At 44.1% G+C, this 26,583-nt stretch overlaps 1 protein-coding gene across 9 annotated transcripts in view; it reads left to right on the forward strand.

The window, feature by feature from the left end:
* Foxp1 (forkhead box P1) overlaps window positions 1-26,583 on the forward strand; it is a 608,309-nt gene that overhangs the window by 414,811 nt on the left and 166,915 nt on the right. Inside the window, exon 1 of one of the 9 annotated variants that reach the window (XM_087904471.1) lies at window positions 22,996-23,177. The exons of the other annotated variants lie outside the window; for them this stretch is intronic. The gene's annotated coding sequence lies outside the window, so the exon portion shown is untranslated. Of the gene's footprint in view, window positions 1-22,995; window positions 23,178-26,583 lie in introns of those variants that run through there. 9 annotated transcript variants of the gene reach the window in all.

A 26,583-nucleotide genomic window follows, 5' to 3' on the forward strand; every position in this document is an offset into this window, starting at 1 on the left:
CTATTTGTATTTGGCATATTTATATTGAGAAAATACTCCATTATTTATTCCGTTTTAATGAATCCAAAGCTCTGTACCTCATTTACCTTTTATCATAACTAAGAAAAACTGTTACTATAACTGCCTAGTCTTCAGCTCCATCCAAGACCCCAGAAGGATATAGTATTACCTGAGTAAACAGGGAGTGTAGTGCAAGCCAATTCCAAACCTATAGAAAAGACAGACATCTGGCTGCCTGAACAGTAACCCAAGGTTCTTCTGCAGCATTGAGGCATCCAGTCTTTGGACTATAATATCAGACAGACACTTTTATGAAGCAAGAATTTTGAAGGACTGCTCTACCTTGCTTTGGCAAAGATCAGTAGTCACTTTTCTCTGTGAAAGAGCAAAACCTAATACTTGCCACATGGCTTAGTTTATGGAGTACTGGCGGCTCAAGTGTGCAAACATCTCACAACACAGTACCCTGGCCCATTGAAAAAACTAGCTGGTATATTCCAGTAACTTTAGAATTTGAAGCCTGGTGTTGGCCAGCTGCCACACTGTCCATTTCTCCCATTACTATTCCACATAAATCACAACCCAGTGCAGCTGCGGAAAGCCTGCGCTAGAAAGATAGACAAAGGGTTGGGGAGATGGCTTAGTTGCTATGAGGACTTGCTATGCAAGTATGAGACCCTGAGCTGGAATCCTTAGCAACTACATAAAAATCTGGATATGGCTGAGTATATCTAACTCTAGCACTCCAAGTGATGGTAAGGAAATACACAGGAGGGTCACTGGGCCTGGCAAGCCAGAGGTTCAATGTGAGATCGTATCTCAAAGGAATGAGATGGAGAGGGATAAAACAAGGTACCCAATGCCTCTGGCCACCACACACACAGCTCCTACCTTTTCCCTGTATATATGTGCCCTCACTTCCATGCACCACACAGAAAATAAGAAAGAAAGAAGGAAAGATGGATTTGTGGAGCTCAACTGAATTCAGACAAACTGGCCTTCTCGGACACAGTTCAAAGGGTGGTGTGGGAGGCTAAACCAAACTGCTGCCATACCAAGTTGTCAACAGTGAACCGGAAGGACACCGTATTACAAAGATACTGCAATCAGCTTGTGTAAAGATTGATACCTGGAAAATAAGCATGGGTCAGTCTTCGTTGGAGTGAAAACCTAACTCATTAATTTACAGTACTCTTTTTTAACAAGGGAGGGTAAAGCATAGTAATAAGGCGTAGGCGTTACTTAGCCATATACATTTTGGGAAGCTGAACAGTGCACTTATAGCTGAGGATTCATTTCACTCACAGAGATCAAAAAGGTCTTTATGGATAAGGTATGTATTGAGTTTCAGGATTGTGCTCTTTTTCCCCTCCTGCCAGACTGTCTGTAACTTATCTCAAGTATCATGGTAAAAAGAGAAGTGGTGGGTAGAATCAAAATTGTAATAGATATATTTTCGGGGTAGAATATGAACTGCCTTCCTCAATGCACATCAGAAGTAGCATTTATTCCAGCTGAGTAGGTTTAGTGATATGATTTCCCATATTAAATCTTAATTGTTCTTTAAAAGCAAATAGAGTCTCCTGCCTTGTCACTGCCCTGGTGTCCATCCCACTGCACCCCACTTGCAGCATCCCTGGGGCTTGTTGATTTTGCCCTTGTCTCATACCCAACTTTAGCGTTCCTGTGGATAGGAGATGAGCAGGAGTCAGGAGAGCCTGAAAAATGAGGCCCAGTATCAGGCAATGGCTGTGGCATTGGCAACCCCATGTCCTGCTTAGGAATAGATGGCACTCTCTAAATATTCAGTTGTGAATTACGTTTCAGAATTCGATCCTGATCAGATGTGGTCCCAAGTGTGTTTTGTCCCTTCTAGTCCATGGAGTAGAACAGGAAGAACAGGAAGGTTGTTGGAGACCTGGGATTCAAGGCCAGCCTGAGCAATGTCTCCAAAAAAGAGTGGAAAGGAGACAGGAAAGGAGGAGGTGAGGAAGGGTAGTGAGAAAGGAGAAGGAAGGAAAGAGTGTGCTTCAAAGTGGTTAAGGTGCTTCAATCACTTAGGACTAAATAATTTGCCTAAGCTTTGTGTGTTTGTATTTTAATAAAGTCTCATGACTGATTGTGCGGGTGAATGATTTTCAATTCACTTAGCTCATCAATACAACACCCTCCCTTCACCAGTATAAAGGGGGAGGAGGTGAAAAGAGAAAAAGAAAAATGCTAGAAACCTGCATGGATTCCTTGGAGTTTTTGTTTATTGTTTGTTTTTAATCTTTTATTTTATTTTTTATGTGTCTGTGAGTGTTTTACTTGCACGTGTGTTTATATACCACATGTGTGCAGTGCCCAAGAAGGCCAGAAGAGAGTGTTGGGTCCCCAGGAATGGAAGTTAGAGAAGGTTATGAGCCACCAGGTGGGTACTGAGAATTGAACCCAGGTCCTCTGGAAGAGTAGCTAAGCAGCTGAACTGTCTCTCTCCAGACCTTGGTTGCTTGTTTGGATTAAAGTGGACTTGTGATTCATGAATGAATTTTGTTTAGGCCAACTCTGATTTTTTTCATCATGAACTCAATTAGATGGAGAGATACCACATTAGTAAGGAACCACCTCTAGCTGTGTGTGTGGACCGCCATATATGTCCCATCCTGGTAGCAAACAATACAGGAATTAGCTTTTTTAACCAGTAAAACACCTTCCGTTGTTTGTGGTACTTAAATATAGTCTCACAGGATTTTCATAAATTGAGGTCTGCAGTGTATCAGCTCCTGCTTCACAGAGAGAAACCAAGACCAGCATTCATGGTGTAATTGCTCAAGAATTAAGTTTATGTCAAAGGAAGAAAAGCTTGGTGCTAGTGCAGCAGATAACGCTCTTGCAGCAAACCTGAGACTTGGTGTTTGGATCCTCAGATCTGTGAGAGCTCAGGAGGTTCGTTGGCCGACTGCAATCCCAGCACTCAGGAGTCAAGCTGGTTGTCTAGGTGAGCTGGAATATATGAACTTCAGATCCAATGAAAGATCCTCTTATTTAAAATAAATATAGAGAATGGTGGGGGTAGAGATCCAGTGTCAACGTGGGACCTGCACACATTCAGGGGTCACGTATATATACACACACACATTCAACTATGCAAGCCATGTGCATTCTTCATGCCATACGTGTGCACAAACTCATCTTTAAATGTTTGTAAAAGACAAAATACCATGCTCCATCCCATGAGTTTTTCCTTGGTGTACTGCAGTGTTCATGTCAAGTAGGGACCTGGAGTATGTGCCTTAGAAGGAAGGAGGGTAAAGAGAAATAAGGAAAATAAAAGTTCTTCCTAAGAATAAGGTTGACTAGGTTTCAACTTTTGAGACCTCTCTGCTTTCTTTCATATTTACTGCCTAGGTTTCTATGGGTTTTATATTTTCATTTATTTATATAATCCTTTTTATTTATCATAAAAAGTAGATTTCTAAGGTGTGACACACAAATATTTCCATTTTTTGCCTGATATATGATTTTTAGTAACAGTCACTTTGAATATAATTTTATTGTAGTAGCTATTTCTGTATGTATTTCTGTTGATGAGGTTTTTGTAATTATATTTGGAAAAGCATTCTCACTCCTGAAATGATCTCTTTAAAAATAATTTTATAAAAAAAAATGAGCCAGGCATGGTGGCGTCCACCTGTAATCCCAGCCCTGGGTAGACTGTACCTAGGAGGCTAGCCTGGGTGATGATAGCGAGGGCTAGGCTCTGTCTAAAAACATCAAGGAAATTTTAGTGAAAAGCAAAATTTTAAGTTAATATAAGTGAAACGAGAGTCTTAGGGGAACCTGTGTGCCTTCACATAATTTTCAATTGTTTGTTCAGACAGTCCTCAGAGACAGAAATGAATAAAATCAGAAAAATAATCCTTATTTCAGGGAAGTTGCAGTCTGGGGAAGAAGATGAATATGAAACAGGTCCGAAAATTGTCATGCTTGTTCTTAAACAGTGGAACTGCTTAGGGGCGGTGGTACAGGAGTTTAGGATACAGAGGACAATGTGTGGAGAGTGGAATGTCTGTATCAGATCCCTCCCTTCAAGGCTCAGGAGTCTGCGCAGAAGAGGAGGTGGGCAGACTGTAGGAACCAGAGGTGGTGGCTGACTCCAATGAGACAGTGTCATCCAGATACAGCAGGACTGATGCATGTATGAACTCACTGGGACTGGGACAGCACACGCAGGACCTCCAGTTTCACACTGGACAAGATCCCAGTATATAGAAGGGCAAGTGGACCCAAAGCCTCACTTCTAACAAAAAAAAAAAAGCTTTTTTTGTGAGAGTACAGAGCTGTCCAGAGAGTCTTAGCCTCCAAGGGAAAGATTTCTCCCAGCAGCCCAGGCATCCCATGTGTCCACATGCAAAGAATGTCATTCCTAGTAGAAAGCCTAGCCCACACATGGGAAAAAAGTCATGAAGACCCCTCAGTGGCAGGACCTTAGCAGCTGTGTCCCCTGAGGTGAAGGCAGAGCCAAAGAAGACAGATCCCTTCTTCTGACAGCCATGAGCTTTCATTCTCTTCTCTGGAGCCCCTTCCCATTGCTGGAGAGAAGAGTTGTGTTTATTTTAGGGTGTTGGGCATCATGCAAGAGCTTCGCCCATGGTGAAGCAATTTTTCACCACTGAACCTCATCCCCAGCCCTTGATTTTCTAAACAGGGCCTTGAAACTCCAGTGGTATGATCAATTAGTTCTTGGTAATTACATGAGACAGGATTCGACAGGGGCTCCTTATATAACCCAGGCTGGTTTCACCCTCTTGATCCCTCAGCTTCTCCACATTACAGGTATATTTCACCACACCTGACCAGACACACACACACACACACACACACACACACACACACACACGCGTAAGCACACTTAGGACTGTGGCTGGTAGATCTAGGGTTGCACAGAACTTCTGTAATAGTTAAGGCTACTTTTCATGGCTCTATCACCCAACCATGAGGACACCTAGAATGCATACATTTTGAGACTGGAACATAGAGGAACTGCCACCAGTAAATCTGGGCAGGTAATCACCTTGTTTGCTTGGTGCCAACAGGTAAAGCCATGCTCACTGGTGCTGGTGGATGGCTCTGCATCGTACCCAAGTGGTACCCAGTGGAGAGAGCATCCTAAAACCCCTGGGGCTCAAGACAAAGAGGCATCCCCAGGTTTTTCTCAGATTTGCCTCTCAGTATTGCAGCCAAAGCATCAGTTCCATGCTGGAGCTATTATGTGACAATGCATGATCCAGGCATGCCATGCTGCTCATTGGAGAACCACTCTCACTTTAGATAGGCCACTACGCACATTTGGACACATTTTAAACTCCAAGTGTCTGAATTTGGGGAAAATGAGAGTCGCTTGTAGAGCCCAGTAGAAGATCTTTTGAGTTGGAAGGGAGACAGACTATGGAAAGTGTTGTTTCTAAAATCCTTCTTTTTGTGGAGGTTCAGGGATGCATTATTTTTAGATTGACCCAAGTGGCATTTAAATGAACTAGCCTGGCTCTTTAGTTTACAAACTCTTCCTCCTGATGACACACCAGAGTGAATTGACTCCATGTGTGTTTGCTATCCAAGACATCCTGGAGAAAATGGCTACTAAGGCTAAGCCATTTTTTAATATAAGGAGGTCCATGTTTGGGCATTGAAATTAATTTCCCTTATCTCACCATACAAATAGCCACTATGGCTTATTTGATTTATTACCTGGGATGGTTCAGTGGCACTAAAAACAGAGGACGAGAAGACATCACCTTTACCTGGCATCATTAGTCACTGCTTTAAAAGCTTCCTCCTGCAGTGACTGCTCCCCCACCCACTGAGGCCACACACTACCCTGTCCCCTCTTGTTGCTGGAGATAGCAGGCTCATCCGTAGTTTCTGGCTTGTATGTCTTATTTCTTACGAAGTTGCTTCAAACATCCATTCAGTTGTTCCTTGCTGGCTTGACATAAAGGATTTTTTAAAATGTAAATATGATCCTCCATTAAAGGTGAGTTACCAACTGGGAGACATGTTGTTAAATTCCATTTTCAAAGGAGCCCTGAAAACACGGAAGTAATGAGCCAACCGATGCTCAGTTCAGAGATGGCAGCAGATGTGAGAAGCTCTTTACTAAAATGCTATACTGAAGGCACATGAGCATATAAAAGTGCTAGTTATTTGTATATACTGTGGGAGGCAGAGGCAGGTATATCTCTGCTCTTAAGGCCCACCTGGTGTACATTGTGAGTTTCAGGCCAGCCAGAGAGAGAGACCTTGTCTTTAAAAATAAAAGCTGTTCTTGGGTCTAGGAATATAACTGGGTTGGCAGAATGCCTGCCCCAACCACAGGAAGTAGGAAGCCCTCCCTGGTCAGTCCCCAGAACCACACAGAAGCAGGCACGGTGGCACATGCCTCTGATCCCAACTCTAGCTGACTGGAAGTAGGTAGATGAGAACTTTTAGGTCTTTCTCAGTCACACAAAGATTTAGAGGCCAGACTGTGCTATAGGAGAACAGCCTCAAGAGAAAGTTATTTATATTACAGTATGGTAAAGTCCCCTTAGAGGAAAGGGAGGTGATGCCATCAGCCAATAAGATTGATGCTATGTGCTTATTGAAATAGCTGGAGTAAAGACTGTGCTGGGACAATTGCAGCAATGGGAGACAGAATGAAGTCTCGTACCTTGTTGAGGGAAATGCATAAAGGCTTGGCCACTTTGGAGAATAGCTTCTTTAAAAAGAGGGAAAAAAAGAGGAGGAAGAAGCAGAGAAAGAAAAAGAAGGAAAAGGAGAAGACAGCTAACACATTGCCAAGCACTTATGCCCTGGGGTTTTTGTCCTAAAGAAGTGTGTGTGTGTGTGTGTGTGTGTACACCTATACACAAAGCAGTGTGTGTGAACCCTCTTAGAAGCTCTGTTTATAGTTGTCCCAAGCTGAAAGCATCACAGACTTTCTTCAGTGCACAAGCAGGAGCAGATATTCTGAGACCAACAGGACTAGGAGGGCTTCTGGTACCCAATGATCAGAACAGCCCTAGCATACTCTGGCGAGTCACAGAAGCTGTGCTTGTCACCTTTCACTGCAGTGACAAAATACCCGAGGAAACCAGCTTAAAGGGGGCAGATTTATATTGTGTCCGGTCCTGCAGTGCGGCAGCGCTTCATGGCAGGAACATGTGGCAGACAAGAAGGGCTCATCTCACAGCCAGTGGGAAGCTGAGAGAGGAAGGAAAGGAAGAAGGGGGCAGCTAATGTCTACCCTCTCAGGTCTCACCTCTACTTCAACTAACTAGACCCCATCTCCCAAGTTTTCTTCCGCCTCCCCATAATGACATCAGGTGACAGACGCCTATGACATCCTTCAAAACAATAGTGATAGCGACGTTGTTGATGGCTGCCAGGGCATAGAGGAAGAGGAAAAAACATAGCTAGGATGGGGGAATATCAGGAATGTGGGAAAGGGAATGGCCCTTCTTCCTGGTGGTGCTGGTGACCCCACATATGTGTTTGTGTCACAGCCCTTACAGTATGTGCCTTCGCCTGCAAAGTCACCTCGTAGGTCTGAACTTCTGCCCATGGTCTGTGTCCTGATTTGCTCTCTGCCACTGTGATAAACGTCATAACCTAAAGCCAAATTGGAAAAGGAAATGAATTCTTTGGCTTACAGATGCCAATCCATCCTTGAGGGAAGTCAAGGCAGGAACTCACGGTGGGAACCTGAGTGCAGGAACGGAACTGGAGACTGGAGGACTACAGCTGGCTGCCTTGTTCTCTTGAACATGTCATGCCCCAGCCCAGTGGCCTGTGTCGTGCCCTCTGTGCTGGCTTCTAGTCTGCCTTCGTTGTGATGGCCGAGAGATACCATCCGGCTGATTGCTGTCTCACCTGGTAGAGCGGCCCCGGGGTCAGAAAGTGCACCCAGGAGGCTGAGAGTGCACAGCAGGGAAACCGGCCTTGGTCCATTCTTACTCCTGACATCTAATTTTGTACATCTTTGTCTCTCACCTTGCTGCTGAAACATCTTCCATTTTCTTCAGCAGGGAGGTCCTCTTGGCTGTTTTGTTCAAACTCCTTGTTAAGAAACAGCAAGACAAGGTTTGAAGTCTTGACTGAGTACAACTCAAGAAATAAAGGCAGGATGATCTCTATGAGTTCAAGACCAGCCTGATCTCCATATTTAGGACAGCCTAGGCTAGATATAGAGAGACCCTGTCTCAAGAAACAAGCAAAAAATCTGAACGTAGTAGTCATACCTCCCTCACCTTGGTTGAATTCCAAGACTCTCAGTTGGTGCCTGAGCCTGAAAGCATTCCCATCCCTGCTGTTTGTGCCTGTTACAGTTCATCTGGTGAAAGATGATCCTGTGAAAGATGAATTCTACTGCTAATATAGCAGAATCTTTCTAAGAGTATGCTGGGATAAAAGTGCTGTGAAAGGCCTATCTGTTTTTGTCCTTCTACCTTGTCTCATTTAGTATGTACTTTGCAGTTTCCTTTTGGCATCTCCAATTGTGAACCTCACTGTCCTTGTGTTTGGGGGCCGTTAGTAAGTGAAACAAGGTCTGGCAAGCACAAACCATATGCAATCATAGTAACTGGAATGGCTTCTGCCTGAGACTTTTGGGTAGGCAGTGTATACGGCATGGATACACTGGACAGAAGGATGCCTCCTGTCTCCGGTGGGATGGCTCAAGATGCCATGAGATTTATTCACACTTCTGAGAATAATGTGCTGCTTAAAGGCTGTGAACTGACCAGTCCTGATACAGTAGTCCTGGTCTAGTGCATGTCTTTAATCCCAGCACTGGGAAGGCAGAGGCAGGCAGTTCTCTGTGGGCTCAGTTCCAACCTGGTCTACATAGTGAGTTCCAGGATAGCCAGGGCTGTCTAGAGACCTTCTCTCAAAAATTAATTTTGAATTGTCTGTTTTTTAAATTTTCCTGTTTAATATTTTTAGATGATATTGACTACAGTGACTGGACTGGGGAAAAGGAATACATCAGTTACTGGGGACTACTTATATTTTCTAAAAAATTTTTTAAAAAAGCAAAATTATAGGTCAACACATATCTGGAGCTGTGTTTTTTGTTTGTTTGTTTGTTTTTGTTGTTGTTGTTGTTTTTAAGATAGGGTACTCTGTGTAGCAGCCCTGGCTCTCTTGGAGTTCAGCCCTGACTCTCCTGGAGTTTATTCTGTTGACCAAGCTGGCCTCAAACTCACAAAGACCCACCCGCTTCCACCTCCTGAGTGCTGGGATTAAAGGCATGCGGCACGATTGCCCAGTTTCATTTTTTGCAGATTCATTGAGTACTGCCTTCCAAATTTCCCTGAAGACAACTTTTGGATTGGGTGTGGCAACTTTTATTTTGTAGCCCACAGCAATAATAAAAGTAAAAAAAAATAAATAAATAACAATAGCATTTACATGGTTTTCTGGGGTGTTGGGGCGGTTTTTAAAAAGTACTGTATATATGCTAAACCAGTAGCTTCTCACCACAGCCATAACAGCACGATTTCCTCTTCCTACTTTTCGTGTGAGGAACCCAGGGCAGAGTGGACTCTCCCTTGCCTGAGTCAGGTGTGGAGCTGGAATTTGCAGCCAGGCCGATTTCACACTGCCTTCCACAGTACTGTGTACCAGCCGGGAGGGAAGGTGGGCAGCAGCATTTTTGCCACTTCCACCCGTCCTCTCCTTTCCCAGGGAAATATCTTTTCCTACCCTGTGCGTGGGCTGTCAGAAACATCAAGGATTTACAGTGTCCCTTCTCTTCTGTAGCCAGAGATGGTTTTGAATCTGTGCCTTGATCATTATTAGCATAGGTAATTAGAATAATTGGAAGAGGATACTCATTATCTAGTGGCTCCTGAAGGAAATAGTACAAAATAAAAACCAGTGCGGGGGCTGGGGCATAACTCAGTTGGAAGGACATTTGCCCAGCACACATAAAACACTGGGATTGACCTCAACACTGTGCCAACCCAGGTTGATGGTACTTCCCTGTAATCCCAGCCCTTTAGGGGTGGAGGCAGGATGATGGAGGTCATCCTTGGCTATGTAGTGGCTATGGGGCCAACCCAGGCCACATGAGATGCTGCCTCAAACCCACCAAAACAGAGGAACCCACATGGATTCGAGATGGCATCTGCCAGAATAACTCCGCCCATGTCTTCTCCCAGTATGTGGCTCACCACCGTGTTCTCCATTGTTCCCTTCTTACTGAAGAGCGGAGTAGGCCTGGCAGATGTGGCTGGGCTGGGCTGCAGCATCCCTCTGATACCTTAATGATTGATGTGACCAAGCACCTGACAGAAAGCAGCTTAAGAAAGGAGGGACTCATCTGGACTTCTGGTTCAAGGAGACATGCTTGATCATGGTGTGGAAGTCATAGCTGGGAATAGCTGGAGCTCTGTAGACAGGACCCAGAAGCAGCAGTGGGTCTTTAACCATAAGACTTACTGCCAAGAGATGTGCTTCCTCCAGCTACACACCAACTCATAACGATTGTACTGTCTCAGAAAGCAGCAAGCAGCACCATCGTCCTTGGGCCAAGCATGTGAACACATGAGCCCAGGAGGAGCATTTCACACCCAGACTGTAACAGCACCCCCCCCAGCGGTGCTCCATGAGGGACCAGAATACAGGCTCTTCCCTTTTTCTCTCTCCCACTTGTGTTCTCATCAGTGATTTAGTGATGGCTCAGCAGGTAAGACCTGTGACTGTTCTGGCAGAGGACCCAAGTTCAGGTCCCAGCACAGAAGTGGTAGCTCACAGCCACCTGTCACTCCAGTTCCAGCTGAGCTTTTCTCGCCTCCTCAGGCGCCACATGCATGTGATACACATAGTTACACTCACTCACACGCACACACATACATACAAATACACATAAAATTAAATGTATATTTTAAAAAACACATCTTTTATAAACTTTAAGCGTAGGCAATAAGATTTTTCTTTACTGTATGTCCTTGGTTAATACATAGCATATTGTTACCAGTCTGGCAGCTTGCACATGCTGATGGTGGCCTATGCTTGTGTAGGTCAGGAAGACAGGTGCAGGGTTGTTAGGCTATGTGCTCAGGAGATCAGCAGGAGATGAAGGTCTTAGCTGGCCTGAGTTCTTGCTGAAGATTGCTCTGTACTCATACAGGTATGAACCATTCCATGGTTGAAGGATGGACCTAAGGTCCTTATTCCCATGCTGATTATTGGTTGGCCCGAGGCTGCACCCGTCTTTTCTGTCTTCTATGGTCTCCTGCCCCATGAGCAGCTCATCCAGAAGCCAGCAACAGTGCATCAGATCTTTCCTGCCCTTCCGGTCCCTGGCATCTTCTGCCTCCCATCTCAAAATGCCAGGTTAATCAGGGGATCATGTGATGCTGGCCCCTTCAGATAAGCGCCCTATCTTAAGTCCTGCTAAACTATGATCTTGTTTACAGCTGCAGATTCCTTCAGCATCAGTCCCTCTATTGTGACTGACTGACTTCCAGGAAAGGGGTGGGCACCTGTGCCTGAGGTAGGGCTGTGTGCCATGGAATCACGTTAGAATTCTGCCTACACCACTATAAGAAGACTTGAAAAAAGGTTAAAAAAAAAAAAAAGATCTAGCCTCCATAGTAATTATGTAAGTGCTTTGATGATTTTAGGAGCTGTTTCTGTTTCTACCAACAAGATATATTTTGCTAGTAGATCATTTAATAAAGTATATATTTGTGCCAGGTGGTGGTGGTGCACGCCTTTTAGCCCTGTACTCAGGTGGCAGAGGCAGACGGATCTCTGTGAGTTTGAGTTCGACAGGCTTCAAAGCTACACAGAGAAACCCTGTCTTGAAAAACCAGAAAGAAAAAAAAAAGTCTCTTTGGGATCTGTGTATCTCTGTGTACTCTAGAGAAGAAGACATTGTGCTAGTTAACTGGACAGTGGTGTGTCACTAACTGCTCAGTAAGCTTATCTCTTTCTAGCATTACCTCTGCTCCAACTCCGAGGACCTTCCTTCCTCTGTTCCTTTTCCTGTCTGGTTCATTCTGTGCTCTGTCACCTGCTCAGAGATGAATTCCCAGATGCCTTACTGCCATTACGGTAAAACGGAGGCAGTGGGTCAAGTTGTTCTTGGATTGTGGCTCTCTTACCTTTCTTAGTAGCAGGTCTCTGCCTGTAGGGTGTCTCACTCCAGCTGGACTGTGTGAAGTGTTAGGAAAGGAAGGTCCTGCTCTGTCCTCCGCTCCCTTCCAAAGGCCCATGCTCAGCACACAGTAGATCTGCAACCTTCTATGATTAATGACCTGCGAAGTCGGGAAGACTCCGGGACTGGAGAATAGTTCACGTTGCCATGTGCCGCAAGCAGCTGCTAGACTCCTGAAGCGGAGTTACTCATGAGGTCATTGCTAAAGCAGTCACTGTTTGACAAGAACCTGATTGACAATCATAAAGCACTCAGAGACAGGCAACTGCAGATGGAGGCTGAGAGAAACAGTGTCTGCACTGTGCTGCGGAACTTGGGGTCCCCCAGGAAGGAGACAGGTGGTAAGCCTCGGTATCTTGGGTTGGCCCATGTGTGAGTCATAGTTTATGGCAATATTTTTTTTTTTAAAGAAAGGGTCTTACTCTGTAGCCCAGGCTGCCCCTCAAATCACCAAGGTTGGCCTTGAGCTTGTCCTCCCTCCTTGGTCTCTCGAGTGCTCGGATTAGGATCGCAGGCACTTCAGTGGTGTTCAGTGTTCAGTGGTTTTGATGTCCCTACCACAGGTGCCTCTGCCTCCTTCGCTTCCTGTTTGGTTCTTCAGGCAGCCACAGTAGAGACCCACAGAGAAGCTGTGGAGCACTCTGGAGTAGACCAGCTAAGCAGTTGACTTAGCTGATGCTGAAATCAGTGCCACCATCTGGGAACCAAGCATTCAAATCCATGAGCCCGGCCAGAACCTGATTTCCTCCGTGAAACAGGTAGACAGTTCCCACCACGCATGGTAGAAGGACAGTGAACAGAAATTTCGGGTGCATTCTTGAGGCTAAAAAAAAAAAAATACTCCTAACATGACTATTAAACTGAATGATCTTAAGTACTGCTCTGTGCATCTGGTCTGGAATGGAGATAATCATTTTTAATAGCAAATAGTTTGGGGAAGTTACTATTTTCAAGTTGCAGTAGATGATGAGATTGGCGGAAATGCGCTGCTCCAGCTCCTCGGACCTTCACTCTGTTCCTTCTGGATGCTCTGCTTAATTGATTTTTCCCTCCTTGTAAGTTAAACAGGGACTGCCTGTGTTCACATCTTCTGTAGATAAGCACATTGCACACACAGTGACACAACGCGGAGCGAGCTTATCTGGGTTTCTTTATGATTCAGAAGGCACTTTGGAACCTGTAAGGCCTCTGGGTTTTTACTAGGAACTCCAGCCAGCATTTTATTGTAGCTGTTTAGAAGCACTGGGTGTTAGCCAGCTTGGAAAGCGACCTCTACTTCCCTCCTTTTCCCTTCTGTGACACACGCTCTAAAAATAGTCAGGTTCAATAAATCTGGACCAGCCTGCTTCTGCCCGGTCCCAACACCCTGGCCAGTGATGGAGGGGACTTGAGCCAGTAGAGGTAGCACTATGATGTTGGAGACCAGTCCTCAGAGGGGCCTCCAGTGTTTGTAAAAGACTGGAATTTGTTCCAGTCTGCTCAGGGTGAGACCTAGGTCAGGCCATTCTGGGGAAGAATGGCGGAGTTGATCACTGAGCCCACCTTCCTCTTTCCTTTCCCATCACTCCCCAGCTGTGGTTCTCAGCCTTCCTAATTCTATGACCCTTTAATACAGTTCCTCATGTTGTGGTGACCCCCACCATAAAACTCGTTCATTGCTCCTTCATAAACTAATATTGCTACTGTTATGAATCATAGCGTAAGTCTCTGATATGCGACCCCTGTGAAAAGAAAGGTCTTTCCACCTCCAGAGGGGTCAAGACCCACAGGTTGAGGCCTGCTGGCCTCACAGGACACAGCGAAGTACATTCTCACAACAGGTTTAACGTCCTTAGCAAATCTGATGTGGGAAGAATGAGGGAGCCTGCACTGTAAATATGTGGGTGTCATTTCCACACTGGGCACTACTCTGCTGCCATTTCCTTTATCCTGAGTGTGATTTAGCGGCATCTGAACTCCTATTTGTTACAGTAGTGTAGAAAGCCCAGTCTGGGATTGAATTCCATCCATGCACCATCTGTAACAGAGGAGCTGAGAGGCTGCTGTGCCCCCAACCAGCTGAAGGTACTTAAATGGTCTCCCCAGAACTCTTTGAATGCACCGGTTTCTCCTGTAAACTGGTGCTGGCTACTGCTGAGTGTGAAAGGAGATGTCTGGGAAGGAAATTTGAGACACGTGCAGACACTGCCATTTTTATTTTTATTTTTTTGAACCCAGATTAATATGCAAAGTTGGAATGCCGGTTTTAGAGTTGTTGGCATTATTTGGTCAGATTTCCAGGTGAAGTGTGTGAAAGTGATTATCAATAATAAATATCTTTTTAAAGCAATACTTATTGCAGAGGCAGTTTTTCCACTGTTAATGAGGGCAATTTGACTTGGTTGAGGGATCGCAGTTCTTAAGAATTAATGCAGTAATCCAATTCAGAGATTTAAAGAGATCTCAGATTTTTCACAGGTCGCGTGCTAGCGAATGTGCTGCTATCACATAGCAGCTAATGGGGTTGAACGCCAGCCTGTCATTTACTGTTCCTCGCTGCACAGTAGCTTTGCCCTTGGTAGGAAGTGTACTTTCTCCAGGCATTGCAGGTTATTTAGAACTGTGGTGTATTTGTAACACTTCGGAGAGAGAGTATTCTATTACCCAAAGCCTCTAATGACTCTGAAAACTGGGGTTATCTTACCTAATTACATGTTTGAGTCCAAATCGCTGAAGGTCTGGTGAATACCAGGCTCAGAGGAGCTGCCTCCTTGCCTTCCTTTTCCTATGAGGTCCTTTTATTGTATTATTTTTTTCAATGTATTTTTTTTAAAAAAAAAAAACTAATTCATGTATCATTGTACTTGTGCTTTTGGGTTAATTGTCACAAATGCAAAGGTTACGACCATCATAGTCCTAACTTTACATCGTTGATAACGGTGTATTTATTATTAACAGCTGTGTTCTGCAAAGGCTTATTTGGAAAGGATGCTGGAAATGTCCCTAGTTCCCAATCCTATTATGTTCCTAAATCTCAAGAATTCCATTTGAAGGCAATTAGAAACCTTCATGGAACCTCTACATGCGTTCCCTGCTGTTCTGTGAGCAAAAGGACCTTTGTTCTCTAATTGGAGAAAGGACTAGAGCTCATTAATTGTTCTAAGCAGTATCTGCTCGAACAAGAGGCAACAATGCATGGCAGGGTGTGATCCCCTATACCTAGGGGCTCCTTGCATTTGCCAGGCCCTGAAAAGACAAATCAATAGCAAGGGGTCCTTGTTAGGCTATTCTCCTGACCTGGACTGCCCTTGAGGATCTAGCTGGCTGTTCAGCAATTTTGAAAACAAAACATCTTGTCGATGCCAGGGAGCAGAGAGAGTGAAGGCCCAACTCCTATAGAAATCTAGAACTTGACTTGTGGAAAGCCTGTCTTCTTCCAGAAGGCAAATGAGCAGAGATCTCTTTGTGGTCTCTTAGTAGGTTGTGGACAGTCTACTATCAACAGCCTTCACAGAAGGCAGGTACTGCAGTCATTTGTTGCCCGGTCTTTACTGCCGCCGCCGGGCAAGTGAGGCTAGCCAGAGGTGTAGGAATAGGCACCCAAACTGGATCAGAAGGCCTGTGCGTCATCAGTTGCGACAGAAGCTTCCGTTTCCCACAAGAGTGGGCATTTCATCTGCATCTAGAAGACCACCCACTTCTAGTATCTCTAGATGTATTCCCAGGGCACATGGCTGGCCCCTGTAACTGATGAGAATCAAGGATGCAGAGGGGAAGAAAGGTGAGCAACTTTGCCTCCGGAAATCATCTCACACTTCGCTAAACGGATAGTGTTTTTCTGGAATGGACTGTTGGGGATCCCTTAAAATAAAAGACTATCGAGAATCGACCTTGGGCGCTTGAAGTTGGACAGGGGAGCAGAGAGTTTGTGGTTAGTTTCAGTTCTTCCGAGAAGGGGTCATCTGTCTGTCAGGTGGCTAACTCTGGAAGGACTCAGGGGCCACCAGGCTATTCTGAGATCTCACCCACTCACCAGCTCCTTCCTCAGTTCTTGCCTTCTACCTTTGCCAAAGCATGAATTGCCCATGGCTCCATAATGCTAATGAAAGGCATTTGTAAAAGAAGCAGGGGTCTGGCAACCGGAGGCCTGACATCCTTATGCTCATAGCGACCAGAAAAGGTGACAGGAGAGGAGAATGACTCTTCCTCAGACAGGTACCTACCTGCTCAGCAGTCAGAGGAGCATCTAACTTGCTATGTCTAATTTTCTTCCACCAGTAATCTTTTTTTTTTTTAATGTTGTATTTCTCGGGGAAAGAAAAATAGATTTTAAAATGGAAAAACCTGTTCTTCAATTGAGTATGCAAAAAATCTCATTGCGGTATTTATTCCAAACCTGCTCTCATAATGTTCAGTCAAGGAGAAAACAGCGAAAAACAGTTGTTGATGGACTTAGCTCAGAACTGGATTAAATAAGCATTAGTGTAGAGGAGCTGATTACAGGAATATGAAAATGCGGTATCTTAATGGTACATATTTTTATGTGGCAGCTCAGTTGCCTTTCATTTTGCAGCTAATATGTCTATTCTTATGAGTCATTTACTTCCTTAATTACCTTTTGCAGGCAAGGCACCATGGTATATTAATGTGAATGATTTTTACTGCCAGTTTATCATACAATGCCCCAGAAGTTGAAAGGCGTAATTGACTTGGAAGAACAGCTCGTGAAGGAAACAATATTTAGTTGACAGTTTTCCTTGTACTCTCTGTTGACGTTTATGAGTTTACACTATGCTAAAGGAGTCATAAACACAATTTTCTCTCAATAACAGCAAAGGGTAGCTTCTAAAATACGTTTGTGGAAAACACATTTGTTCATTTCTCGAATAATAGGAAAATAACACGTTCCAAGTGATAAGACCTCTCCGATTGCCAATTGAATTAAACCTTTGAAGGTGTATTTATAACCTGTCTCCAAGCATTAGAAGAGACTGGGATTTGGTGGGATTGAAACGGCTTAATGAATATTTAAATTACCCACAGATTTGGGTAAGTCATATTTAAATCTAGGTGTTTGGGGTGAGACTGGAGCAGTCCCTGCCAGCTTCCCTAAGAAAGGGGAGGCAGGAAGGGAGCTTGGGGAGTGGGAATTGTCTGGAAGATTCTTCTCTCTGGAAAGTCTGTCACTACGTTTTGGGAAAATAAAATACAAGAAGGCACAAAAGGTACAACTCCTTCTAAGGTCTGGCCTTTGAACAGTTAAAATAAACCCTCTGGTAGTTCTCTCTAGAGCTGCAGTCTTGAACGGGTGGCTTCCCCTGAACTCTGCTTGGCAGGTTCTGTGTTCAGCCTGCTTCTACAGGCCCCTGGGCCTGTGCGGGCTCTGGTTTGGCGCATTGGTTCAGAGGGAGTTAAACCTTTCACAGTTTTCTGGATTGTTTGCAGTTCAGTCCTGTGCAACATAATGAAAGTTTTCTAGCCATCTGTTGTTGGGCTGGCGGTGAGCAAGGCCAGTATATCCAAACAAAGTCCTGGCCGCTGTAAACTGAACCTGTCAGCTTAGCATAGCTCTGCTGACCCCTCCAGCTCGCAGGGCAGCCTCGGTACCAGGCACTGGCTGCTGAGAGCTTTCAAAGGGAACTCTTTAGCCGGTAGGCAGTGGGGCCTGTTTACTTTTCCCTCTGTGTACCTCTCGCTGGCTTGGACTAGTTTATACTTAATGTTTAAATGGATACTTGTCTCCCCTCCTCTTTCAGAGGGAAGGACATTACTACTTACCCAGGATTTCACTTTAGGAAAGAGTGTAAGTGTTGATAAATACATGTGACGTCTGTGGATCAAAGGATATTAAATGCACGTATTTTGGTTTCATTATTTTGTCTCCGTGTTTGAGGACAAATCGTTCGGGCAAAGAAACTCCTAAGTTTATTACATTACTTACAGCATTTAGAACTGTTTGTGACTTTAAAAGGACGATTTTTTTCCTGTTTCTTTTTTTCCCTTTCTTTCTGCAATTTGTATTTCATAGCCATGAGTTAATGTGCAACATTTCTTAGGTGAGCAGTACTTATACCATACTCCCTGTTGTATGGAGGAGTACCTCCTTGTCTGAACTAATTTACAAGATATATCTATTGCCTCTGATTGTCCAGCTTACCCCTAAAATCATCGCATTAGTTTCTGGTATTTTTCCCTTCTGCAGCAGTGAGCTAGTCTTGACTGTATATGAAATATTTCTATATACATGAATCACATGTGTATGCATGCATAAATACATCTGCACATGGATATCTGTATACATACACACATGCATGAACTTAGATATTTATATGTGTATCTTTAGAGTATATAAAGTATATTTGCTCACCTTTATATATAAATCTGTTCCTGCTTAACCTTTGTGGGGTGGTGACTAGGGCTCATCACTCATTTCCTGCCGTGCACTAAAGATTGTATTTGTACCCCCATGAGAAGACAGCCATTGGGAGGTATCACCAGATCTCGGTGTCCATTTCAAGCCATTAAAACATCCAAGGAGTATGGCCGCTACTGTTGAATGGCCAATCCAAAGTCCTTTCTAGTTCTATTAATAAGAAGCCGACCATGAGCTCACACAGCAAGAGGACAGACAGGAGGGAGATGCGTGTTTGTGCACAGCACTGTGTCAAAGGGCTTAGCCTCGATGCTGCAACAAAGAACATGCAAGAGGCAGGAAACCATACGTGAGGGTGAGGGACACTTTTCCTCTAAGGGACAATGGAGTGTTGCACTAGTGGAAAAAAAATAAGCAATTTAAAATTTAAATGAGTGTGCTTATTTCAAAAATACCATAGAGTCAAAATCTGTTTAGAAGGTGACTGACTTATAAAGTACTTTTTTGTTTTAATTTTCTTAAGTGTAACGTTTTGGGTGGAAATGTCAGGTACCGGGTAATAACCTTGGTATTTAGGATTCCGCCTTTCAGACATGACATTGTGTTTGGTTGTGTGTCCTTATTAGTACTTTTTTTTTTTTTAAGAGGAGGACCACATTAAGAGGTCATCTATTAGCTGTGTTCTTGCTGTCTTAAACTCAGCCCTTCTGTCTATTAAAATCAAACCACTGTGTAAACATTCCAGTGTTGTTCTTAGTCTCTACAATGGCCACGGGGATCGGCTTTCACCTGCCTGCACATCTTCAAGCAATTAAAGCAATTAGCGAAGCCATTTCACATTCAGAGATTCAAGGTCTATGGTGACATTCAAGTCCGGCCGAAGTCTGAAAGGGGAGAAAGGAAGGAAGGGGCCTGAAGCGTGGCTACCATTCCATGGCCCTGAGCAGACAAGCTCTCTGTTAAAAATGGCAGCTTTTTAATGGTGTCATTATGAGGTTTTTAAAATGACATCTCAAAAGTTGTTTATATCAAAAAAGCCCAACTAATGAAGGCCTTCGTACTTGGCAGATATTTTTCAAAACAAAACAAAACAAAATAAAACAACAGACCTTTAATGTCCAAGCAAAGGAGTGGAGTCAATTGCATTCTTTGTGTAGGAAAAAAAATCTATTTTCTAATGTACAAGGGAAACTGCATTTCACTTTTATGTTAAACTTCCCTTGTTTGTGGGTAAATGATGGTAATGTGGCATATGGAAGTTGAGAAATTTAGGGAGTAAATTGTTCGTTGTTGTTGATGTCAGGAGGAGGCTGGCTTGTTTGATGGTGTACAATTTTAATGAAATCTTCAACTCTGAGTAGGTCACATCTCTGTGGGATGGGGCAGAGGTAAGTTTTTAAGGCAACCTAGACTCTAGTATGGTATTTGCTGTTTGTTTGTTTGTTTGTTTGTGTTAGGAACGTAAGTGAAACCATTTTTGTGTGATCTGGAAACTAGGTTGACCACATGCCATGTTGTTTTGAACTAAGAATTTGTTTTGATAAAATAAACACAAACATGTTTTGACTCACAGGATATTATTGTTATAAAAGGAGGAAAATATTTACAAATAGTGTGAACATATAACATGTTTGGACTGTGAACAAAACAGAAAAATATTTATGTTAAAAAATGTGCAAAATATTTACCCCAAAGTTAAACACATAGTCCCATAGTCAAACACCTGATACAGCATGTACTGACACAACCCAGGAGTTCACGCACAGAAACCAGGCAGTGGCCTCAGGACTGAACTATTGTGCTCCCAAGACATGGCATCGCAAGCCCCTCTGCTGATCCCTCTTGGCAAATTCCTGCCTAGCAGCACTAGCCCCTGGCCAGTGCTCCCAAACACCTTCTGGAATTTCCAACAATGTCCTGTCCTGACTTGCCATAGCTAAAGGTCATCCCCAGCTGGTTGAGCTGTTCCAAAGGGGAGCATCCCACTGGGGAGAATCCCACCTCCCCATCCCTGTCTGACCCTCCATCTCTCCCACCCCTGCAGAGGCCTGAGGCCTTCCCTTCCAGGGGCTCTCTAGCAAGCTTGGTGAGATGATGAGGCTACCGTAATCTTTATAATAGGATGGTGTTGTAAGGAATGTTTCCGTGAATAAACTGAATGTATATTTGATAGGCAGGTCTTGTGTGGACATCCTAACTGCAGAGTGCTTCACAGTCTACTGGCCCCGCACCTCGCAGTTTGTTTCCATGTTTGTAACTCAGTTACCCAGGTATCCTGTTGATAGAAAACAAACCATAATCTGATTACAGCTTTGGAAATTGGGTTGTGCATTTTTAAATCCATATTTTACTGTGGGCTTACTATGGAGAGAAGGCAGGGAGAAGGAAGGAGGGAGGGAGGGAGGGAGGGAGGGAAAAGGAAATGAAGTAATTTTTAAAATCCTAGCATGTAGTACGTAAAAGAGAATCTCACTTTTCCAATCTCAGAAGAAGATCACAGTTGGGAAAGAACCACAGGTAAATTTTGTAGAATTCTGATGTCCTTTAATCTGGTTCTTCCTCTTCCCTTTCAGTGTTTGTTAATAAACAACTCAAGGGCAGAACTGCTTAGAGGCCTGCTTTTCCTGTTGTTATATGCATTGACTTGAATTAAAACAAGAGGCATCCTTTAAAAACAATAGTATCCTTCTAAAAAAAAATTCTTTGAAATTTTTTATGCCCATAAAAAAGTCCTTATAATAATCTCTTTAAGAGACTGGCCTAGTTGGCTTAAAAGCTTCTAGGGGCGGAACAGTGACCTATGTCTGGGACTGGAGGAATTTGACCATGTGTGTAACTGCAGGTGGGGCTCTTGCATTCATTCACTGTCTAGCCGTTTGAGGAGAGTGTTAGCCCCATCCTAGTCTGGGTTGTGCCTGACTGCCCACCTCCCCTGGGCCAGCCTTGTGTTCTCTGGTGCTACATTTAAGAACAGGAACAGGGATGGCAGTACAATGTAGCGTGCGGGAGCCTGGGCACATGCCTTCCTTTTCCTCCTGCTCCTTGAAGCAGATTGTTAGCAAATCCTTTGGCACCTCTGTAAATGGACCGGCCCAGTTAGAGGAGAGCCTCTGTATTGGACATTCCACCCTTCATGCAGGGGAGAGGCAGACGTGGAGGCTCAGGAGGGAGGTGAGGCAGAAAAACCAGATTGATCCCATTCCCCCCACCCCCTTCCCCTCATCCTGTTTCTGTGATCTGCCTTTTGAACTGTTTTTGTGGCTGATCAGTTCCACCTAATATGTCTCTTGATTTTTGCTATTGTAATACTCGGGCGACATGCTGTTCTCTTCATTTCTGTAAGCTTTAGATGCTTCTGCCTGTCATATTCTGGCGGTTTATCTTCAGCGTCTGGATTTGCTTTCAGACTTGAATGTCTATCAAGCTGCCGTTGCTTTGAATGTGAGATCAAAAGAAGATGAATTCCAGTAAAAAAAAAATTTCCTTCTATGAAGAAAAGATTGGGGCCTATGTAAACATCTCACTGACAGCTCCCAATGAGTTATTTTAGCCGAGTATTAGCACCTGCCTGACAGACAGGCCAGCATTCCATGCTCAATAACAAGTCAGATGCTTCTGTGGCAGAGAACTCAGCCACAACAGCAGTACATTTTAGGAAGGAAGCCTTTGCTATATCCTTGTTTTCAATTGAATATGGCTGTTCCACTCTTCCTCCCATTTTTCAAACTGACCTGCTACACCCACCTCCTGTGGCTGTGTTTTTTTTTTTTTTTTTTTAAATGGTACCTGTCAGGTTCTTCTGGTGACTGAAGACAGGACCTTAATAATCAGTTTAGGACAGGGTAAGGAGTACTCAAGTAGGCAAGTGGGCACTGTGTGATACACAGGTAGTTTTTCTAATAGCAGAGGAGCTAAATGTGGAGGGAAAGCAATCAAACCAGATACAAGGCATATCCTTGAAACGCTGGATGACGCACTCTTTAAAAAATATATGTGACTAAAAATCCTCTAAGGTCAGCAAGGTCTGAATTCATTCTCATTCTCTCTCTCTCTCTCTCTCTCTCTCTCTCTCTCTCTCTCTCTCTCTCTCTCTCTCATCCTGCCTATGTAAATGTCACCACAAAAATATCTCAAGAGCAGGTTTCCTGAACCCTGTTGGTGTGTACTTGCCTCCTCGTGCGGGAGCTGTGTTTGGCTAGGGCTTGGTCTACCGGGGCACGCCATGTGTGCTGTGTCCCTGCTTGCCGTTCTGGAGTGATTTAGATACGTTGAACATTAATAGATTTCTTTAAGTGCTTCATACAACTTTGAAAATTACCTGCAAGCTCCAACTGATCTTCCAGCTTTGAAAGTGAAGAATTACTTGAGGAATTCTTGTGGTTTCCTTGTCATTGAGTGAGAGCCCAGCCAGCTACTGTGGAGACAAACCTCCCTGAGGTTGCCTACAAAGGGCAGTGTTCCAGTGTGTTTTCTCCTCGAGTGTGCTTCAGCCGCTCAGCACTTCCTGTTTATTCAAACATCTCTCTTACCACTCGGCAAACCCCCGCTTCGCAGAGACAGCCAGAGCTCATCCACAGCGAGACGGAACTGCAGAGGGAGACGGTGCCGGCTCAGTCTGCCAAACTCTTCATTTTCTCTGTAAGTGTCCAGAGGAAAAAAAAAAAGAGACCATTTTCAATGGGTTAAACTTTTAAGCTGGGATCTTTGCTTGGGCAGACGTTCGGTAAAGGACAAACTGAGATGCTTCAAGTTGTTTACTGTGTGCTTTCTTCCTTCCCTCCCGCCTCTCTCCATCGAAGCTTTTTTTCTTCTTCCTTTTTTTTCCACCGTAGGGATCCTGCTAACTCCTTGTTAATTCTCTCTTGCTTTCACATGTGGCTTTGGCTCCGATCAGGAAGAATCAGCCAGTGTTGTCAGACACTTTTACAGGCTGGATGTAGATTGTAACTTTCCCCCTGCTGTATGTGCCGTCTGCTTTTTTTTCTTCCTGTTATCTCAAGTCCTGAGAGAGTGTGGGGATGGTGCCTGTGACAGTGTGCAGAGTTGTCCTCGGAGGTTGACATCATGACACCGTCATCATGGGCGAATCGGTCTTGATAATATTTGTACCAATTTCATGCCAATAAAAGTCAGACTGCCGAAACACGCACGGTCATTATCTCATTCATATGACTATTGTTTAAACGGAGTGGGCTGCGAAGGGAAAGAGAAAGGCTGCCCTGCTTCCAGCAATGGTTGTTAACTGTGGTATCGGACCCTCTTTTGACCATTTTCTTTGTGGGTAATTAGGATGGCGGGCAAGCCCTGGCACTGGGGCTGGCAGAGCCTTGTAACTCTTGGGCTCTTCAGGAGAAATGGCTTTCAAACACATGGTATGAGCATTTTAAAAATGGTTCCACCTTTTCCTGCCCCGGTCCACCCTCTGGCCTTTCTTCCCTCCCTCTCTACCCCCTCTAGCCCTGTTCTTCAGCTTCACTATAATTGGCAAGCCAGGTGCTATTTTTTTTTTAAGCTATGTACTGATGAGGGAATAGACAGGAAGTAGAAAATTGACTCTTTTGATCTTAAGAGAATTGCTATTATTCTGAACTTGGTTAGTCCTCAGACTAAATATCTATTAACTTCAGTATTTTCAACAGCATCTGTTAGGGTAGGAAAAGAAATAGGGTTTTCATAGTCGTCCAAACCGTCTAATAGGAGAAACATGGACACAAATAAACAAGTCTCCCTGTGTGTCGCTGTGGCCGGGATGGGTTTGTTTTTTATTTTTATTTTTTATTTTTCATTTTTTTTTATGTTCAGAAGTTGTTCTGCTTTGCAGGAGGGAGAAAAGAAAAGATGTTTGTGACTGCCTTAAGGCCAATTTGTTTAACAGTAGGAGTAATTGCGGGGAAGATGGGAAGAGTGAGTGAGGTTATTTACTCAGATGTTTGTGTAGGTGTGGGGCCCGAGCAGTGTGGGAACAGTGGGCTGCTTTTCTCGCTCTCTCAGCCTGTTTGATGACCATCAAATTTCCCAGCTCGCTGATTTTGTTTTTTCTGGATGGCATGTTTGATTATTTATCAGAAGGGAAGGGAGGAGGTGAGGTTGGTCACAATAAACATGTGACCAACGTCTGTTTTGTTTTCCACTCTGAAAGCCATGCCCTTTACCAGATACACAGAAAATAATAAATGCATTGTTTTAGGATAAAAGGAAACTATACCCGTGCTTTCTTTTTTTTTTTTTTTATTCTCCTTTTCCCTTTTTCCCCCTATAGACAAGTGAGTTAACCCTTCAGGCTCAGGAGCTTTTTCTCTTTCTTTTTTAAATTTCCTTCTGATACTTTGTCAGGCTTTGTAGTAAGAATGAATTTAGTGCAGTGGATGGGTATGGTTTCTTAGGATTAGTGATTCGCTGCTTTGGAAGGTCTAGATGCCTGCACGGCATTGTGGTATACTGTGGTATACTGTGGCTCGCTTTAGTAGGAATCCCAACGCACTAATAAACAGTTGTCATAGCTCTGTTGATGGCGAAGGTATTTATTTATTTATTTAGTTAGTTGTTTGTTTGTTTGCTTGTTTATCAGGTGTTTTCTGTTTTATCTAACACTAAGGATTGAACTCAGAGCTGCATGGGTACATTTCTCCCGCATCCTCTTCCTCTAAGCTGTCATCATCAAGTGGTTTTGGGGGTTTTAAATCTCAACTGTGAGCAGCTCAGCTAAAGGCACATGGATGAATGTCTGTGGCTCGTGAAGAACATAGTTAATGCCAGCCAGTGTTAGACTTCTCACTAATGGCTGTCACGTGCTATGAGAGAAGAGGTTCATTTGGGCCTTTGTGTCCCTCAAAAATTCCTTTTCGGGCAGGAAATAGTTGAGCACTTGCCTGGTAGGCGTAAGGCTCTGGGTGAAATCTCTAGTTCCTCCTGCTGATATGCATATATATTCTAATAGTATGCTAGATTATGCTAGTCTCTGCAGTTAAATATTATTTTTCCACAGTCTTCAAGACTGTTTGCAAGTACTCCAGGGTCCAGGGGGAAGTCCCAAGCTGAGATTCAGTGTATATCTAAAATTATCTTTTCATTTTATCCCCTCAGTTTTTAAGTGGGGTTGGCCTGGTTGCTTGTGGGCATTATCTGGGCATAGGTACACCTGCTGGTACCTTCTTTAGAAAAGGAGTCAGGGTTCCCAAAGGAACACACTCACTCAGACTCATCCTTTAACAGGGATGTGCATGGGGCCCTAACCTGGGGGACTAGCCCAGGCAGAGGCAGCCCTGTTAATCACAGCTGAAATCTGTGTTTGCCTATACTGTTCGGGAATGTGAACTGAAAATATGCACACAGAGGGATTCCCTCTCCATTGACTATATAAGGAAGAGTGTAGCCAAGTGCCGATACAGCATGGCTTCCACTTGACTGGCCCTGCCTTGGGCTTGGGGATTGCGGGAGCTTTGCTATGGGGAGGGCAACAGTGGGAACCAGTAGCCTGTCCGCCTCCTCCCTTGTCATCTCGAATACTCCACAGAGGCCGTTGGGTTGGATAATCATGCTTTGTAGTTCTGCAGAGCCTTTTGTCTGTGGAAATCAAAGTGCCTGACTAATGTGAACTTTGTTGATACTCAGAACACCCTTGGGACATCAGTAGGCTGAAAAGGTGATCCCACTTTTGAGGTGGGAAAAACGTCCTGTTGTTAAAATCGTTTACAGTTCCGGGGTGTGTCTGTGTGAGTGCCGAGACTGGACCTGCCCAGGGGTGACTTGGAGACTAGGAAAAGCCTTTTCTTTCCCCTGCTGAGTCAGGTTATATCTGACTACAGCTCGTCCCCCTATGAGAAAGTGTTCTGTCCTGAAAAAAACTTGCTTGGAAAGATTGTGAGACACTGGTGACAGGCTATAAGGACTGGGTCTGCTAAATACTCACCTAATTCTGGTGAGAGGTGGGATATGATGGTTTTTGTATTTTTAATATTCAGCATGAGCTGAGTATCCTGGGTTTTATTTTGTTTTACATACATGGAGGATGGTGATGTTGGAGACAAACTTGCGAAGACACATA

Source organism: Myodes glareolus, chromosome 3 (genome assembly GCF_982192425.1).
Source record: "Myodes glareolus chromosome 3, mMyoGla1.1, whole genome shotgun sequence".
Taxonomy (NCBI): domain Eukaryota; kingdom Metazoa; phylum Chordata; class Mammalia; order Rodentia; family Cricetidae; genus Myodes; species Myodes glareolus.